This window comes from Lepisma saccharinum, chromosome 1 (assembly GCF_977018435.1).
Source record: "Lepisma saccharinum chromosome 1, izLepSacc3.1, whole genome shotgun sequence".
Classification (NCBI taxonomy): domain Eukaryota; kingdom Metazoa; phylum Arthropoda; class Insecta; order Zygentoma; family Lepismatidae; genus Lepisma; species Lepisma saccharinum.
The window spans coordinates 8,711,340-8,729,255 of NC_139229.1; positions in this window are offsets into that span (position 1 = coordinate 8,711,340).

The window sequence follows — 17,916 nt, forward strand, 5'->3', positions numbered from 1 at the left end:
ATTGGCAACTATAGCCGTGTCCCAGTTTGTAGTCGCTTCGACTTTCTGTAGCTCTACGCTTGGCAGCCATGTTTCAACTTTCCCATTGTAGAAACGACCTTCATTGTCTAGAACAGGACATGTACGTACACCAGCACATTTAGCAAAAATAAATATTAAAACTCAAGAAAATTGTAAATGTGGCAATAATAATCCTGATGCTCAACATTTATTTCTAGAATGTCCAATTTTTTCAGATCAACAAATCACACTCTACGAAGGTTTACAACGTTTAAAAATTCCATTTCCAGTATCACTTTCATCCATCCTAACAGATTTATCCCCTTCATTAATATGGATGCTGTATGTATATTCTCGGAAATGTAGACTCGAAATATAAAGTGATTTATATATATGAAACAGCAAAAGGACAAAAAAGTGAATTATTCATAATAATCGTTTTATGTTTGTGATTCTGATTAATTTGAGAGACTATCAATTTTAGAAGAAAACATTAAAACAAATACAAAACAATAACAATGTCCAAAGTCGACGAAATAATGCTGACATGGACAGTTAAAAAGAAGAAGAATCATTGTCTAGATCAGTGGTTCTCAAACTGTGGTAGGCGTACCCCCAGGGGTACATGAACTACTTGAAGGGTGTACGCAATCAGATCGGAGATCAGTTTTTCATCCATGGTGTATCTACCTAAACAAACAACTATTGAAATTGCCTAAATTTGTAGCTGACTCTCTGCTTGAAAGTTCCAAGTGCAAAACCAGACATCAAGAAACTGTGTCAGGCTACGCAGCCACATTCTTCTCGCTAGAAACTCTGAGGATTTACAATAAGAACTCCAAAACTGTGCTTGACAGTTTGTTTACAAACTTATTTTTTTAATAGCTCTGAATAAAATATGTGTACTTTTTACCATACATGTGTTTCACATTTTTATTTTTGTAACTAATCATAAAGATTGTAAACGTAGGAACACCCGATAAAATAATAAACGTACGATTCTAATATTTACTTGTTTACCATCTTTCCACAAACAGCCCGAATGCCATTTTGCTCTATCATAGATACACGTCTCCAACATATCAAAAACCACAATCAAACAGCCAAAAAAAATCCCCAAAACCCACTATTCGCAGAAAACCTAAGGTTGAGGTACATTAAACGTTTAGTTACAGCTAAAGGGTACAATGAGAAAAAGAGTTCGAGAACCGCTGGTCTAGATGATCACGTCAATTACGAGAAATTATAAAAGAAGAACTCGAATTAAACGCTTTCAATTTAGTACAGCTTCCTCCGTAGTATGCACCTGCGTCCCACAGCGCTGTGCGTGACTTTCGGAACTGACACCTGGCGGGAAAAGCGGCAACTGTGATAATCTGGAGCCCTCTATTCGGATGGCACAGAAACGTGACAAGAACGAACGTAACCATGCGCTGCGGATTCAGACACGTAGTAGGACATTTCTCTTCCCTTTCCCCTTAGTCATGGGAAAGCATCCCGAAAAAATAATAAGCATGTTTTGAATATTTTCGGTTTTCAGAATCAATGCGGATTCTCAAGAGATCAACTGTTATGTTATGAGCAGGGAGTCGTAACGTACCCAATTTGCGTTACACGGTACGTTCCATTTTGTAGGAGGAAGAGTATGGTTCAACTGCTGGTACCCATGTAACGTAACGAAATGCAATATCTTATAGAGTGACGTTACAAGGAACGTAACAAAATGTATTATGGTAGATATTAACGTTATAAAGGAACGGAACGAAATGAGCACATTGGAACATAACGTAATATGCAATATGGTATATACTACCGTTACAAGGATACAAGGAACGTAGTAACGAAATGCATTGTGGTATATACTAGCGTTACAAAAAAACGTAACGAAATGCAACATGGTAGTAAATAACGGTACATAGGAACGTAATGAATGCAATCCTCCGTAACGGAACGAAGTGAAAGGCAATATGGTTAATTAACGTTACATAGGAATGTAACAAAATGTAAACCACTGTAGCGGAACGGAACAAAATGCAGTTGGGTACATACCATCTGCATAAGGAACGTAAATAAATTCAGTATGGTAGATGTTAACGTTACAAGGAAAGAACAATTCACAAATGTTTGCTAGTAACGTTATAGGTGCGTGACAAATATAATCTATTAAACATCAAGGAAGAAAAAGGAATAGCCCAAATCTCTTGCCATTCATTGGAACATTGCGAAAAATAACTCAGTATATTGTGTGGGATTAATGTTTCGTTAAAAATATGGTTGTTTGTAAATTAATGAATTTCCACCAGGGTTGTTAAAGGATCAGGAATTTTAAATCAATTCAATTCAGGTTCAGCAGGGAATATTAGCAAGCATAAATGGATCTGGACCGTAAAGAGCCTTTTTATGTTTAAGGTATTTAAATAAGTTCCAGGAACCTTTTTTCTGGATCAATTGAAATACGGCACAGGGTCCTTCGTTCCGGATCAATTTAAAGACGGTCTAAGTTCCATATTTGAAATGAAACAATACGCAACTTGGACCGAATTTACACTGTGATAGAACAGGTTCCGGTCTTGTTGCGGAACCCAATAGAACCCATTAGAATTTATGGGTTCGTGGACGTTTAACAATCCTGATTTGAAAATTACATTTTTGGCTCGAAATTGAATAAAGCTTCCAACTAGTGTAGAAATGAGTAGTCATAGACTACTCTTGAGGAATCTTATCGCCGGATTAAACGATATTATGCTCTTGAAGAAAATGAAGTATTACGAAGCCGATGAAAGTTCACAAAGCAACAACGGCGGAAGAAGGTGCAGTGGCGCAACCACAGGGGGCAGGGGAGATTAGCCCTCAAACTTGTACGGAAATCAATTCTAGGAGGTAAGGAAGGCAAACATTGGACTATAGAAAGAAAGGTTGCAGAATCTAAGAGTAGCAAGACAAAGGGATACTGAAGATGGATTTAGTTTTCACGTCTGTCGTGCACTATTTCTTCCAGACGGTCAAGAGCACCTGCAAGGAGGCACAGAGGGGCAATTGCCCCCTCTTGATTTCTATCTTTATACAAATATAAATAAAGTTATATAAACTTGGACAGTTGCTGCTGCTTACGGTGTACGTTTTGCCCGTGTAAGGTAATAAATAGATGTATTATTAATTTTTGAAACCCCACCGTTCATTTATAAACACACTGTATATGAGTCATTGTGAATTCGAGTCAATTAAAACATTTTGCGTTGTTGGGAGATTATATATTAGGATAAAATTTGGACATAATGAATCTAAGTAGAGAAAATGCAACTTGTATATCAAAATTGCCATGTCCAACTGATCTCCGAAAGTAGTGTTTAGCACGTCACATTTCAAGTATATTGTAATAATCTTCAATTAGGCCAAACGTTAACGAACAAAACAACATTTATTTAACTTATAACTTCATGTTATATAAACTACATGAAATACATTTAACAAAGACAAAAGACAAAATACAATCTCTCTCCAATTCGACTTGTTCACAGTATCTCTTCTAAAATTTTTATCTTTTTCTTAACTTCCATCATATATGATTGATTGATTTGAGTCCACTTTATGCACAGTTAGGCTAATCAGGACTGGACCTACAGTTTAAAGTGAAATCCCAATCACTTGTGCCTCCACCGGGTATCGAACCCGGGACCCCTTCATTACAAGGCGATGACGCTACCTTGCGCCATCGGGGAGGCCATTTCAAGTATAGTCCATGATTGTATCTAGTAGTATATGAACGAGATGTGTCCCTCCATTCAAACAATACGTGGCTTGTCCCTATAAGTGTGTCACTTATAAATTAAGTTTCCGAAAGCAGGTATTATGCATGGACAGAACAAAATATACTCGTGAGAAATTACAAAAATTATAAGTAAGTTCGTGGCGGGAGTCATTGACGGTTTTCCCCACAACCTATCCGCTTTAGGTTCCGGGTTCGAGTCCTGGTCTGTAAATATCTTTTTTAGGTGTCTCTTCATTAATTTAATCTAATTATCATCCATCTTCATAGTTTCGATTAATTATAAAAGTCACATAAAAGCGAAGCAAAATAAGAACAAATAAAAATAATTGCAAAATGATTACAATGTCAGAAGTACGTTTGAAAAATAAAATGCGGACAGAAGATTCATTTTCAAACAGGTATTTGGGTAGAATTGTGTAGACAGACAGCATGCTCCCGAAAGTTGCCAATCCACGTGTGGCATGACCTTCGATACTGGGGTTGTGCTTTTTCAGGAAAGTTTGCTCGACGCTCCTCAAGCGTCTTATCAAGAATGCCTCGGTGTTTGCAGCATTACCAACTTATTTTCCGTCGGGAAAATCTTTTTTCTCCTATTTAATCTGCGGTTGACTCTACAATACAGCATATTAATCAAGATACAACAACTGAATTACGGCGAAGTAGGTTAGAAACCCTGCGTGCTCAAGAGCAGCTTCGATAAGGCACCTGAATTGTTTCGAGCTGAACCAGGAAATGGGCGATGTTTATTCCCCAAGGCCATTCTGTAAAACTAATGCCACAAGAAGTTTTCTGTGTGGATTTGTGAGCATGAAATTGTAGGTTAATTATAGTACTACAAGACGTCAAGTGGATTTATTTTTCTGTTTCGTTATTTTATATAGCTTTCCTACCTATATAGTTTGAATAACTAATTAATCATTTCATAAGCAGACAAACACGAAGAAGCCGATCCCGTGGCAAATTGGTTAGCGTAATAAACTGCGAAGTCTAATGTCGGATTAGATTGATTGATTTAGTTTATTTTACTTCGCGTTTTGTGCCTCTAGGCTAATTTGCGAAGATGGGGATGAGTGATGAAATGATGAAATTGATGAATGGACATTCACAAACAACCAAGCCCGACCGGGATTCGAACCCGGGAGATGTCGGATTAGAGCCTGGACTAGAAAATATGGATGGGTTGGGTCATTGTCTTTATACCACTTTCATCACCTATCACATCCTTTATCATCGCGATTAACCGAAAGTGGTAGACGCGAAATAAAAATAGAACCTTTGCATGGAAGTCCGAAAGAGAGGCAAGGGGGGGGGGGTGCACGACCCACCTGGAAAATGAAAGTCAACCAAAAATTATATATATATCTCACACAATTCCATTTCAGCTGCAATAATATATGTTAATTATTGCATGAACATAACTAGCTAACTAACTAACTCTCTAGCCTTCTTAAACCCGAAGGTTCATGGCTGCAGAACACAGGCCTTCCATCTGTCCCTATCCTGAGCAAGATCTATATACTCTTTTCCATCCATCTTCGTCTTAACCTTCCTAAAGGTCTCTTACCATCAGGTTTCCCAACAAGAATCCTATAAACTCCTCTTTCCTCTCCCATTCGTGCCACATGGCCTACCCACCTAAGTCTTCTTGATTTAATTATTCTAATTATCTCCTCATCCCTTTTAGGTCCAAATATTTTCCTAAGGATCTTATTTTCAAATAAGATGAATATGATAACTTCAAATTAAAGCAATGTTTTTTGAGGAGACAACACTGTTATGCACCTTGTTTGCCTCCCTCCCCCCGGAAAAACTACCTTGCTTGCGCCTCTTTGGAAAAAATCCTGCAGACGTTCATGAACCTTTAGTATCGACTTCGGAGTATAAAGCATTGATTCTTCAATGTATAGAGCGGCAATATACCGCGACAGCCTCTTACAGAGTATTTGCCAGGAAATATCAACACGAGAACAGGGATAGGAATTCCTCTTATTTTAGATTTTCTCAAACTAATTTCAAGTATCTGGTGAAAATTCTTTCTATTTAGTATGCAAATAAAGGTTTTAAATTTGAATGGGCGTATTAATTTTCTGGGTTTTTCCTAGAGACGATATGAAGCACTGCGGATACGAAGGGCGAACTCAACAAAGTGCATTGTGAGGGAAATGCGTTTCAAGTTGTCAGGCACAATTCGAGCTCCACAAAAACTTGGTAACTGTAGATCGGAATGTTTCATGCGTGATTTTCAAAGATTTTATGGAGTTTGCACTGTGCCTGGCAACTTGAAACGCATTTCCATCACAATGCACTTTGTTGAGTTCGCCCTTCGTATCCGCAATGCCTCATATTTTCAATTACTTTGAAGCATTTTGGACCATTTTTTATTTTTATAAGCAACTGCATTAATTGATAGAATGATCTTAAACATGAAACTAATTGTTTTTTCCAATGATTGACTGTTTTCTTTGCCTTTCATTACGCTAGGTCACTCAGCCGCTATCTTTGTTGTGAGCCTAGATTAAGTGTGATTGGAGCTTATCCTATATGCTCTCTTCATACAACATGGCTGTCGGCTACATGTTTGACATCTTAACACAACTTCTTTGAAACATCGCTCATGAAATGTATTTCACCTATCGTCCTACGGGAATCAGAGGAACGTAACTACAAAAATTCTGTCTTCAGTTTCGTTAAAAAAAAAAATCCTCTGAATAGTATTTGGAGAAAATCGACATTTTCCACTTCTAATTCTTATCTGTAAGGCGGAGTCACGTTTAAGAGTCATATTCCTAAGAATACATTATTTCCTCTCCTATTAATTTGATAAATTAGAGTTAAGTCGCTCTGGTTCTCACACACGCTATCAGCCCCTATTTTCCAAAATTTGGCACGTTAGGTATTACGCCAGATGTGTCATTGGGTATGATGCATTTTTGTTATATGCCTGTGGAGATTCGAACAGTGTTCTCGGCTTGCGAGCCAGGTTATATCGGCGTCAGCGTCCAACGTTTGGAGCGCATACATTGCTCTAAGCAGGATGCTCTCTACCTTATGATGGGACACTTTTTTACCCATGAAAGTTATTGTCCGTGGCCTGCAAGCAAAGTTCTTGCAACAAACTGCCTCGAGAGAATTATGCGTAGGCTATGTGTGACTTTTCTGTTTCTCAGACCACGTGTGACTACCTACAAATTATGTGAAACAATAACATAAACAACTTCCCATGTGAGTATGAGAAAACACTTGCATTCTAGCCGGGTTCGATTCCTGGTGAAGGCACAGTGATTCGAATTCCACTTTAAACTGTAGGCCCACTCCCAATTAGCCTATCTGTGCATACAAGTGAACTTAAAACAAGACAAACTTTCATTCTAACCTCAGTCACTTATGGGAGCTGCTTAGAAGTAGTAGTGTTGACTGCCATGACTAAAATTTCTGGATCCAAGTTCACTTCCTCTCAACGATTTTATTTGTTGTTTTAAGTCCCCTTTATGCACAGTAAGGCTAATCGGGACTGGACCTACAATTTAAAGTGGGATCCGAACCACTTGTGCCTCCACCGGGTATCGAACCCGGGACCCCTCTCTCGACGATTTGACTGAGTCTGCACTCCTGCGCTACACTCCGCTGTCTATGCAATGTAGTTTTAAAAGTTGTTAACTGAGGTATCCTAGTCACTAATTCCACCGTGCCACCGGTTAGTCAAGGTATGACTCATCATCAGCCAGGCTCGGGCGAAATGCAACTCATTAAACCGTCGCGGACGAACTGTGGCATTTTTCTAGGAATTTCGCTTTCGGACCAAACGCTACTGAACGTACAGCAGTCCCAGTGCCTGCTCCAAGTTGCACAGCTGCTTTCGGAGCCCTTGGTTTTGGAAGGGGATGGGGGTGAGGAAAGGGTCTTTATTTTTCATACTGAAGCTCGTTCATTTCGTTCTCCTATTTCTCTTGGTTGAATTTTCTGAGATACGGAATCTACCTCATTTTCCTTTTCATTTTGTTTTATTGCGTCACCCACGGTACTCTTACATGTACTTAACATTTTTAATTTCCCTGTACCTGCACCCTTTGGTTAGGTAAAAATAAATAGCTGCAGTTCGTCAAATGTTGTATTTTTGTTTTTGTTACCCATTTTTCTCGTACTTCAGTCAGGGGCAATGGAGCTACTGGTAACAGACGTAGTTAGGAAATAGCATGAATTGTTTCTTCCCCGCACTGTAGTTGACCGATAAAAGAACTATGTAAAGTCTCGTTTCTATTACCACAAATTTTACCGCGCAACATGACACGCGGCATGCGACGCTGCATGTGCCAAGCATTTGTTGAAATGGAAACTGTCTGCAACATGCCGCGGCGCAAGTGCCGGGGACAAAATTGCCCCAAACGATTAAGACGCACAACGTGCGCGGCGGACAATGGAAACAGCCTGCAGCAAGTTCCTGGGGCATACGAACTAGAGTAGGAACAGACGACGCGACTACAATCTGTGGTCCAACAAAATTTAATAACAATGCAAAATCACTTGCAGTCATTCTTACAAAGTTTTCGTATCCACTTTGAAGACGTAAGTCTCTCATCAACGAGTTAATTTTTTGCTAGAAAACTTCTAATCCACCATCTAGGTTGTTTTCGCCTCTTTTTTTAGAAATTCATGATACGCGCCTGCCATAACCACAAAACCCGCCATAGCTTTATTGTTCATCTTTACCCAAGTTAAATCACCACCAAATTATTACAATACAAGAGAAGGAACACTGACTACTCTAAAGCACTGCACAACGCTACACTGCGATCCTGCACTCCAGTGTTGTTGCGGACGTATTTTGAAGAAGTAGTTTTGAATTGGAAGCAGTACGAGTACACTAAATGACGCGCAACATGCGCCGGCACATGTTGCACGTCATGAGTCTGGAACTTGTCTGAATGGAAACGTAGCTTAACAGAAACAGAAGGCTTTCACGATTTGTCTGAATATTAAAGTGATCTCTTCTTTCACACCAAAACATAAATAACTATTCTCAGATTTGAAAACGTAACAGGGGTGTAAGGGGTGACCTTCCACGTATTACACCCAATCGTCAACTTCATTCCACGTAGTACACCCTGGACTGCTCTTTGCAGACTAACGAGGCTCTGGCGACTGACCCTATGGCCAGTATAATTCTGTGTGTTCTGTTTTTTGTCATGTGTGCTGAGTGCCCCTTTAGAGCCTCAGCTTTTTACCTAAGTCAGAATATTTTAATATTTCAGTTATTCGATATTACAGTTACGTTATTTGTTATGGTAAGGGGCTGGACCCCGTATAACGTGGCGGTTGCAAAATAGCCTAAGTGCTGACGCACCCAAAATTAAAAAAGAAAAAAATGTAACAGGGAATATAGCTTTAATAAATGCCTATAAATATTTCACTATCGTTTATATTTATGTACATGTTGTTAATTTCGAAATATTGTGAAGAAATGCAGCAAAATGCTACATATTCGATTACTAATTTGAGCCACTATACATGTTATGTTTTTATTTCATGAACAATGCGACACCACAGGTCCCGAGTTCAGATCCCAGCCTGTGTATTGTTTTCATTATTTTCTTCGTGATGTCCTTTCATCAATTTTGTCATTGCATCACCCATCCTCGTCTTCGCGATTAGCCAAAAGTGGCAGAAAACCAAAGTTAAATATAACAAATCAAATCAAACATTACTTGCAAGACAAGAATGGATAGGTTATTTTGAAGCTTCTGTTATTAAAAGCAAATTGTGTGTAGCTTTCCTAGACAGAAGTTTCAAACACAGAAAGTGATTGATTGGATAAGGGCTGTGGATTCCTACTCGAGCAGAAAATATATATGTTTCAATTTATTACTTACAACAATAGCAAACTGGTTTCCCGCTAAATCAAAGAAAACTTGCATTCACAGTTACAAATTGACGTGTTGAATGACCTTAACTACAGATTTCTCTCACTCCAATTCTGATTAATCGAACAGCACACCACAACGTGGGTCATTAAATATTTCCAACTTACTCTCGAGTTCCTCAACTAAAAATAAATTGACTGCGAGACAAAAACTCCTCTCCGATAACACATTATATGCAGAGTATACGTAAGTTGAAATTCCATCATAATAATTTGAATTCTTCAAGTAGTAGCTACAAATATAATTTTTCATGCATATTTTCTTAGCAGAATATGAAGTTTCTCACTTCAGATGGATAACATATACACAGTATTTCACAAGCGTTTTTAGTTCGAGCTAGTCGTAGGCCTAATATGAATATAAACGTGACTTCATTACTTAGTTTAAAAAAGTGCCAGGCAATCAAAATTCGAGGGTATGCCTGAAATTATTTGTAGTATCTCATGTGTCAAGGGGGCTTTATAAGTAGTAGTAGTAGAAACTTAATTATACTGCATGTTGCAACTGAAACCGTAGCCTCGAAGACCGAAGTCGTTGAGTGGTCCACTCATACACTCGGTACCAAACATTCCAAGTTCGAGTAGACACCTGGGCATGGCTGTTTTTTTTTTGTAAGCATCCCTTCATAGATTTAATATGATCATCATTCATCTTCATCGTCGCGATTATCTACAAGTGGCAGAAAAGCGATATAAAACAAGAATAATACAAAAGTATAACAAACAAAAGAGGATAAAAGGATGAACTGAGTTAATGATAGGAAGTTTTATGAAATTACTGTTTCTTGAAGAATCCTGTCCTTTGTTACGATTGTATTTCTCAGTCACACGTTGCTCAATGTTCACGTCGACTGTCGTCCTTACGTACTTGAAAATTACTTTCATGTCTGCCTATGCTCTTCTTTCAAACGTGGTAGGTTGGCGCTCTGTCTGTTTCTACACCAAAAAAGTTTAATGAACCTCCTGTCCAAGAAGACAAGAATTACTGAAAGTAATTTTCAAAATTGTAAGCGGATGAGGGCCCTTGTAAATGATAAAATATACTGTCCTTTTATTCGCTTAGTTTTGAGAATCACTTCCCATACAATTCTTGCCTTCTTGAGAGTCCAATGGCCCTGTCTAGCCACAAACCAGTTGCACAAACGCGGTTTCGTTTGTTTCGTACAACAATTCCATCTAACGTTTCGTTTCTACGTAGTTTCTACTTGCTAAAAGTGCCTTTCATATCGCCCCAGGGCGTTGTCTACTCGGCTGCTTCGTGACCGAAGGTCACGTGTACAAAGTTTGAGGATTCACATTTTCCGATTTTGCGTGGTGCTGCTGCTGCTACGAGCGAACACAAGTGAAAAAACCTTGGACGAAAAGTCCGCGCACAGCTCTTCTACTCTTCAGCTCGGCCCATAAGGAAGAACGGTCAACTCTCCCCCTCCCCTCCACGTGGTAGTACAGTGCACAGGAGTTGCGGGTCTGCACAGGTTTCTTTCCTTGTGGTTCAGTTCGTCTTATCAAGGTCGTGCAGCAAATAATTATTTTTCGTCTTCCGATAGGAAAAAGCTTGCCTCTCGCTTACGTGGATGAACGCGTAGCACAGATGATTCCTTGGTTGGTCCTTTATGTTTCGTCCTTCAGCAATTTAATCTAAGCATGAATCATTCTCATCGCCAAACATACTGTATTTTTTAATTGATGTAACACATGTAAACTGAAAGAGAGAGACAGAGAGAGAGAGAGAGAGAGAGAGAGAGAGAAAGATATACATAAACGTTTTCTTACAACAAACGTTTGTTTTCTATCGTATAAAGTGAACGCACATGTTAAAATTCATCTTGCATACATAATCAAATTAGAACAAATCCACGTAAAGTGATTTAGTATGCAGAAAATAAATATATTTGTGATAAATACATAGTTAATCAGTAAATTCCAATAACCAGAACTTCTGTCACGCTGAATCTTGTTTACGGATGTTTTCAAACGTTTTGTTTTACAATTTCATTTTTTCACTGACATCCAAAACGAAAATACGTATTATAATTTAATGACTTTCAAAATGTCAAATGCTGTAATGTTAGTATGCTGCCGATCATAATTGTGAGGCTTCTTCGAAAACGCCTTCGATAACGGTATTTACTATTCGTAACGGATATGTGTATCACTTTTTTGAAACAGACTTTTGTGAAGGGAAAGAACTGTAACGTTACAAAAGTAACGAGCACAATTATACGAGAGACCTATGTTATTCTCTCCGGAACACGGCATCGGACACGTTATTGCACATCGGAACGTCTGTATGATACCAGCTATAAATAACGTTGTTGCTTTGAAGCAAAGAGTGTAACGTTTTTACAGTCGTGACCTCAATTAAGTTACTGGTTAATTGTAACGTTACTATCACTTTCCACACACACTAAAGTTACTAGTCAATCGTGACGAACTTGTTTCTTACCCTGTAACGTTACTGGTTGCCGGCAATGGATGGAACGTTAAAGCGTCACCTAACGACCTACTGATTTACAGATCAGTTATGGTTCGGTACCGTTATGCACACCTGTAACGTAATGTTCATATACCTGAGGTAACGTTTCTGTTCACGAAAAAAGTTATTCAGTTTCTGGTTGTAACGTAACGGAAACCGTAATTGAAAATACCGTTCCATTTCGTTACGTTACGACTCCCTGGTTATGAGAATAATTCCTTCTCTCTGTGCTCGGATCCCAGAGCTGTAAATATCATACCTGCAATGCACAAAGTACTTTTGTTATTATTTCGGACATCTTTTCTTGAAAGCGGTTTGTAGAAAAATATAATTGTTGAATAGTTATTGTTGATATTTTATTTTTAGTAATTTTTTTTCTGTGACGTAGGGTCTGTTTGGACCCCATGTGAAAAAAGTTCGATTTAAGAATAGCATCGAGCATATCAAGAACACGAGACAGTGCGTCCGACAAAGTTCATCTTGTATTTCTCTTTGACTTTACTGCTCAATGCACCGATATGTATGCCCGTGAATGGTATAGAAGCTGCAGAATTGTAGTGTTAGTTGGGTTGTCTATGCACCAGGCGCTTGGCGGTCAGACATCAAGGGCTTACTTAAAAGCTTTTTCAATACGGTCGTTACAACGCAGAAGTGTCGCAGACTGAACGTATCCTTCCAGTTGGAGTAGATGCACGAGTTTAGAAAGAATTTATAACTTCTGAGTTGAAATAGTTTACTTTTCATCTGTATATTATGAACAAATTTCGGCAAGTCCGAATTTCTACGGCTTTCATAGCATTATCGAATTTTTCTCTATACAAGGCAGAAAAGCTTCGGTAGATAACGTATTTAACTTGCTTTGTGGGTTGTCTTAAGCCAATGAAACATATGTGAGGCAGTGGCAGGAAGTTCATACAGGGACCCTCACAAAAAAGGTGACCAACTTTCGAAATTGAATTTAAAGGAGATTTACTCGCTACAAATTTTACGTATTTTTAGCAACGCGCCTCACTCCAACAAAGTTCATGGAATTGATAATATTAAACAAAAGAACATACATTTTATATAGCATGTAGGCCACAATACAGGATAAAAATTTACAAATTTTCACTTTCTTAGTCCTAACCTATATGTATTTATTCACTGTGCTGCAGAACCAAGCATTTTTTTTAAATATTTTGTGCAAATTTCAAAAATTCTTTACAACTATACTCAATTAATTGCTACCGTTACTTCTAAATTAATTAGTTATAAACTGCTTTGATTTTTCTCTAATCAGTCCATTTATTCCTCACCAGCGAAAAAAATATTTCAGTTGGGCATTTGAGGCTGGGATGCTCAAAAGAAAGTCAAGATCTTCCTACGGTTTGACATCTCGATTTGTTTGTTCTTCTTAAATTACTGAAAATACAGTATTGACCCCATTGCTGTTTTTATCAGATTCACAATCACAGCACTTTTTGCACTAGAAAATTCTTCATGCAGGCAGGCTGTCTTCATTTATGAAATTAAGATCAAATTCCTTTACAATTGAGACCTAGCCTTTGTCTAATTCCAAATTACCTTTTTGTTAAGTTCCAAGATTGCACAAATAAAAATTTGACACGTAATAACTTCGAATATTTAACTATATTCACACATTTGTACAATCATCATGTTAGCATTCATTTAACATGTTCAACTTTTGTCAACAACTTTTGAACAAAAGAAATGTCTCGCATTATTTTTTGCATTAAGTTCATAATAATTGTGAATGTCAATCTTGGAGTCACACAATGGTTTGCGAATGTCTGAAAGTTCAGATGTACAAACTTTTGTAGTCGAGTTGAGTTTTGTAAGGTTTGCAGAACTCTTTTTATATCGGAATGAAGTAAATTTCACAATCTTGATTGTTAATTAAATATACGGGAGAATAGAATGTCAATAAAGGAGCCTGGAGGATTATAAAAAGCTCCCAGGAAATATGGAACTATCTGTAGCATCATCGTGAATCGAGAACTTGACGCTCTCGGCCAATAAGTCAGCTCAACTTACAAGTTCACAACAGATTACAGGTTCTCCCTAATAGTAGTGATTAACACTACAGTCTTGCACTCAAGGAATCTTGGATTTTATTTGCTGTGAGGGGACATGTATCGAGTGGTCAGAATTTTATTTTAAACTGTAGGATTAGTTCTGATTAACTTCCTTGAGCGTTAAATTGGCTTTAAAAAACTTGGACCTTCTTCTTCTTCTTCTTTTTTTTTTTTAAAAAAAGGGTCAAATTACGAACAAGGATGAATGAAGGCACAGCAGGTCTTGAAGAAACCATCTTATTGCCAAACAGAAAGTGATAGGTTTGTATACTCAGTCCCATCTTATCTCTGGAGCAAGGATGCGCATATCGGCAGAGAAGGGAGAGGGAAGCAGAAAAACGCTGCTGTGAAGGCTGGTAACTGCAGTCGCTTCCCCCTCCATGCAATCCCGTTCCTCTCATGTGTTAATTTGGTGGAGTCGTCTCACGCCACTACTTGTGCAGAGACTTGTTTTTATTCCCTTGCTCCAGAGATCTGGACAGAGTGTAGTCGGGCAGCTCAGATGTGACCGAAGCCGAAAGAAGGCATTGACACTCATTTAGAATTAGGACTGTCTCCTGAATTAATCAGTTGCACATTATATGCATGTGAAACCTTCGAGGATTGGTGTGCTATACTTGCAAGCCATCGATTAACATATTTCAATATGGTGAATCATATATATATATATATATATATATACACAGGGTGTTAATTTTAACTTGACATATCAAAATAGCGGGAGTGATATGCATGTGAGGAAAATTTGGTCCAAACAAACCATGATCCTTGTCGGGGGGAAAAGTTAATGGCGTACAAATGAGCCCCCCCCCCACAGGGCCCCCCTGGGGGGCACGTTGTGTTTTAAATAGGAACCCCCGAATTTTGTTTCATTTTGGGATTCGTGGAGTCAAAATAAATAATAATTATGCTTGACATGGGTGCAACAACATGCGAAATAAAAAAGATATGGCCATGTGTATGTTTGGAAACACGTAAATGTCGTGCATGGAAAAACGGTAACAGGCCCCCACGAAAATACGAAGAATGGCGTGTGCAGAGGAAAATTTCATTTCTGTCGATGGTGTCATTGAAGAGTGGAAGAAGTACCAAAAGAAGAGTGCGGAGGGGATAGGGGGAGGGGGCAGCATGCAACGAACAAAGTGGAAATACATCTGCTGGATTAATGCAGATGGCATGGAGATGAGGGAAACACAAAAACGTATTCAGGAATGCCAGAAAAGTGTACGAGATGGGAAGGATGGAATGCAAATACTATTACCCTCGAACCTGTGGGGTGCTTGTTTCACGTGAGTCTCCTTGCCTTTCACGTGTGGGGTGCTTGTTTCAAGTGAGTCCCCTTGCCTCTCACCTGTGGGGTGCTTTTTTCACGTGAGTCCCCTTGCCTCTCACCTGTGGGGGTGGGGTGGTGCGTGGGCATACATGCCTTACCCAAGCAAATGCTCGAAATGGTGACCATGAACGTCGATGCATTTATTTATTCTTGCATGAAATGACTGTTCACAACGCAAAAGTGTGGCGGCATCAATTTGTGTGCAAGCATTTCGTATTCGTTGCATCATGTCGTTGCGCGTTGTGGGTACAGTTTTATACACCATTCCTTTAAGAAAACCCCACAAAAAGAAATCTGGCGCAGTAAGGTCTGGTGATCTAGCCGGCCAATTGACAGGACCACGTCGTCCGATCCAGCGATGATGGAACTTGCGCGTTAATACTTCCCGAGCTATGGCAGCATAATGCGCCGGACAACCATCATGCTGATACCACATGGCCTGTCGCTGTGCAAGGCTTAGATCCTCCAGCAATATCGGTAGTTCGTCCTGCAAGAAATAGCGATACTTTCGCCCATTCAATGTACCGTCAATGAAAAACGGACCAATGAGTTTGTCACCCATGATGCCACACCATACGTTCACTGACCACGGGCGTTGATGTTCAACTTCACGCAACCAGTGTGGGTTGTCGGCACTCCAGTAGTGCATGTTGTGCCGGTTAACCTGGCCATGGTTTGTGAATGTTGCTTCGTCGGAGAACAGAACGTCCCGAAAGAATGCCGAATTTCGATGTATTTGTCCACGTGCCCATTCACAAAACACCATCCGTGCACGGAAATCATCACCATGAAGTTCCTGGTGCAAGGACACATGGTACGGGTGAAACTTGTGCCTCTTGAGTATGTTCCAAACACTGATATGGGACATCCCACTCTGGCGAGCTATGTTACGCGTGCTGGAATGGGGATCATACGCCACTGCAGCTAATACAGCGATTTCATTATTTTCCCCAGTGACAGTTCTTCGACGCCGTCTTTGTTGCGGACACACGCTTCCTACTGTTGCAAATTTCTTGACAACCCTGGCGAAAGTCGACCGCGAACGCACTCTGTTCGGATAGCGTCTGGCATATTCGGTGACAGCATTGTCCACATTCCGTCGACATTCACCATACATAAATATCATTTCAATTCTGTCTTCCACAGATACACGCTCCATCGTCCTAGGTATACCTGCACTTTTACCCTGCACTCACTTCGAACACGGGCACGTCAACTAACCTTCTGAAGCACTCACGCCCAATAACCACCTATTTCCCCAAGCAAACACGGGTACAGAGAGCTGACTTCAGCGCAAGGTCAAATGGCCTAGTTTGTACCTTACGTGTGGCTGGCGTCTGATAACACAGCTGATCCGACAACGTTGGGGGCGATAACATACTCTTCGCGTGAGTTCTGGAAACACGATTTACATCCCCTACCCCTTCACTTTTCTGGCACAGGCACAGGTCGTTATTTTGTTTCCCTCATATCCTTGGCATCTGCATTAATCCAGCAGATGTATTTCCACTTTGTTCGTTGCATGCTTCCCCCTCCCCCTAACCCCTCCGCACTCTTCTTTTGGTACTTCTTCCACTCTTCAATGACACCATCGACAGGAATGAAATTTTCCTCTGCACACGCCATTCTTCGTATTTTCGTGGGGGCCTGTTACCGTTTTTCCATGCACGACATTTACGTGTTTCCAAACATACACATGGCCATATCTTTTTTATTTCGCATGTTGTTGCACCCATGTCAAGCATAATTATTATTTATTTTGACTCCACGAATCCCAAAATGAAACAAAATTCAGGGGTTCCTATTTGAAAAACACAACGTGCCCCCTGCCCCCCAGGGGGGCCCTGTGGGGGGGCTCATTTGTACGCCATTAACTTTTCCCCCCGACAAGGATCATGGTTTGTTTGGACCAAATTTTCCTCACATGCCCCCACATGTCCCGCTATTTTGATATGTCAAGTTAAAATTAACACCCTGTATATATATATATATATATATATATATATATATATATATATATATATATATATATATATATATATATATATATATATATATATATAAATATTTAAAAATCCCAATTTTGCATTCCAAATTCCGAGATGATGTTTTTTCTGCATGTGACAGCTAGATCGTTTACTGATCCACTAAGCCGCTTGGTATATACCTGCGACTTTCATGTTTTGATTAGACGATCCTTTTTATAGGGTTGCTTGCCTAATGAAGTAACGAGCCTGCTGGTAACATATTTCCCATCAGAAAAAAAGTATATATTTCAGTGCTCACTATTCTTGTTAGTCTAACAATTATTTGTTGGAACTACAATATTACTATGGATATGGAGAA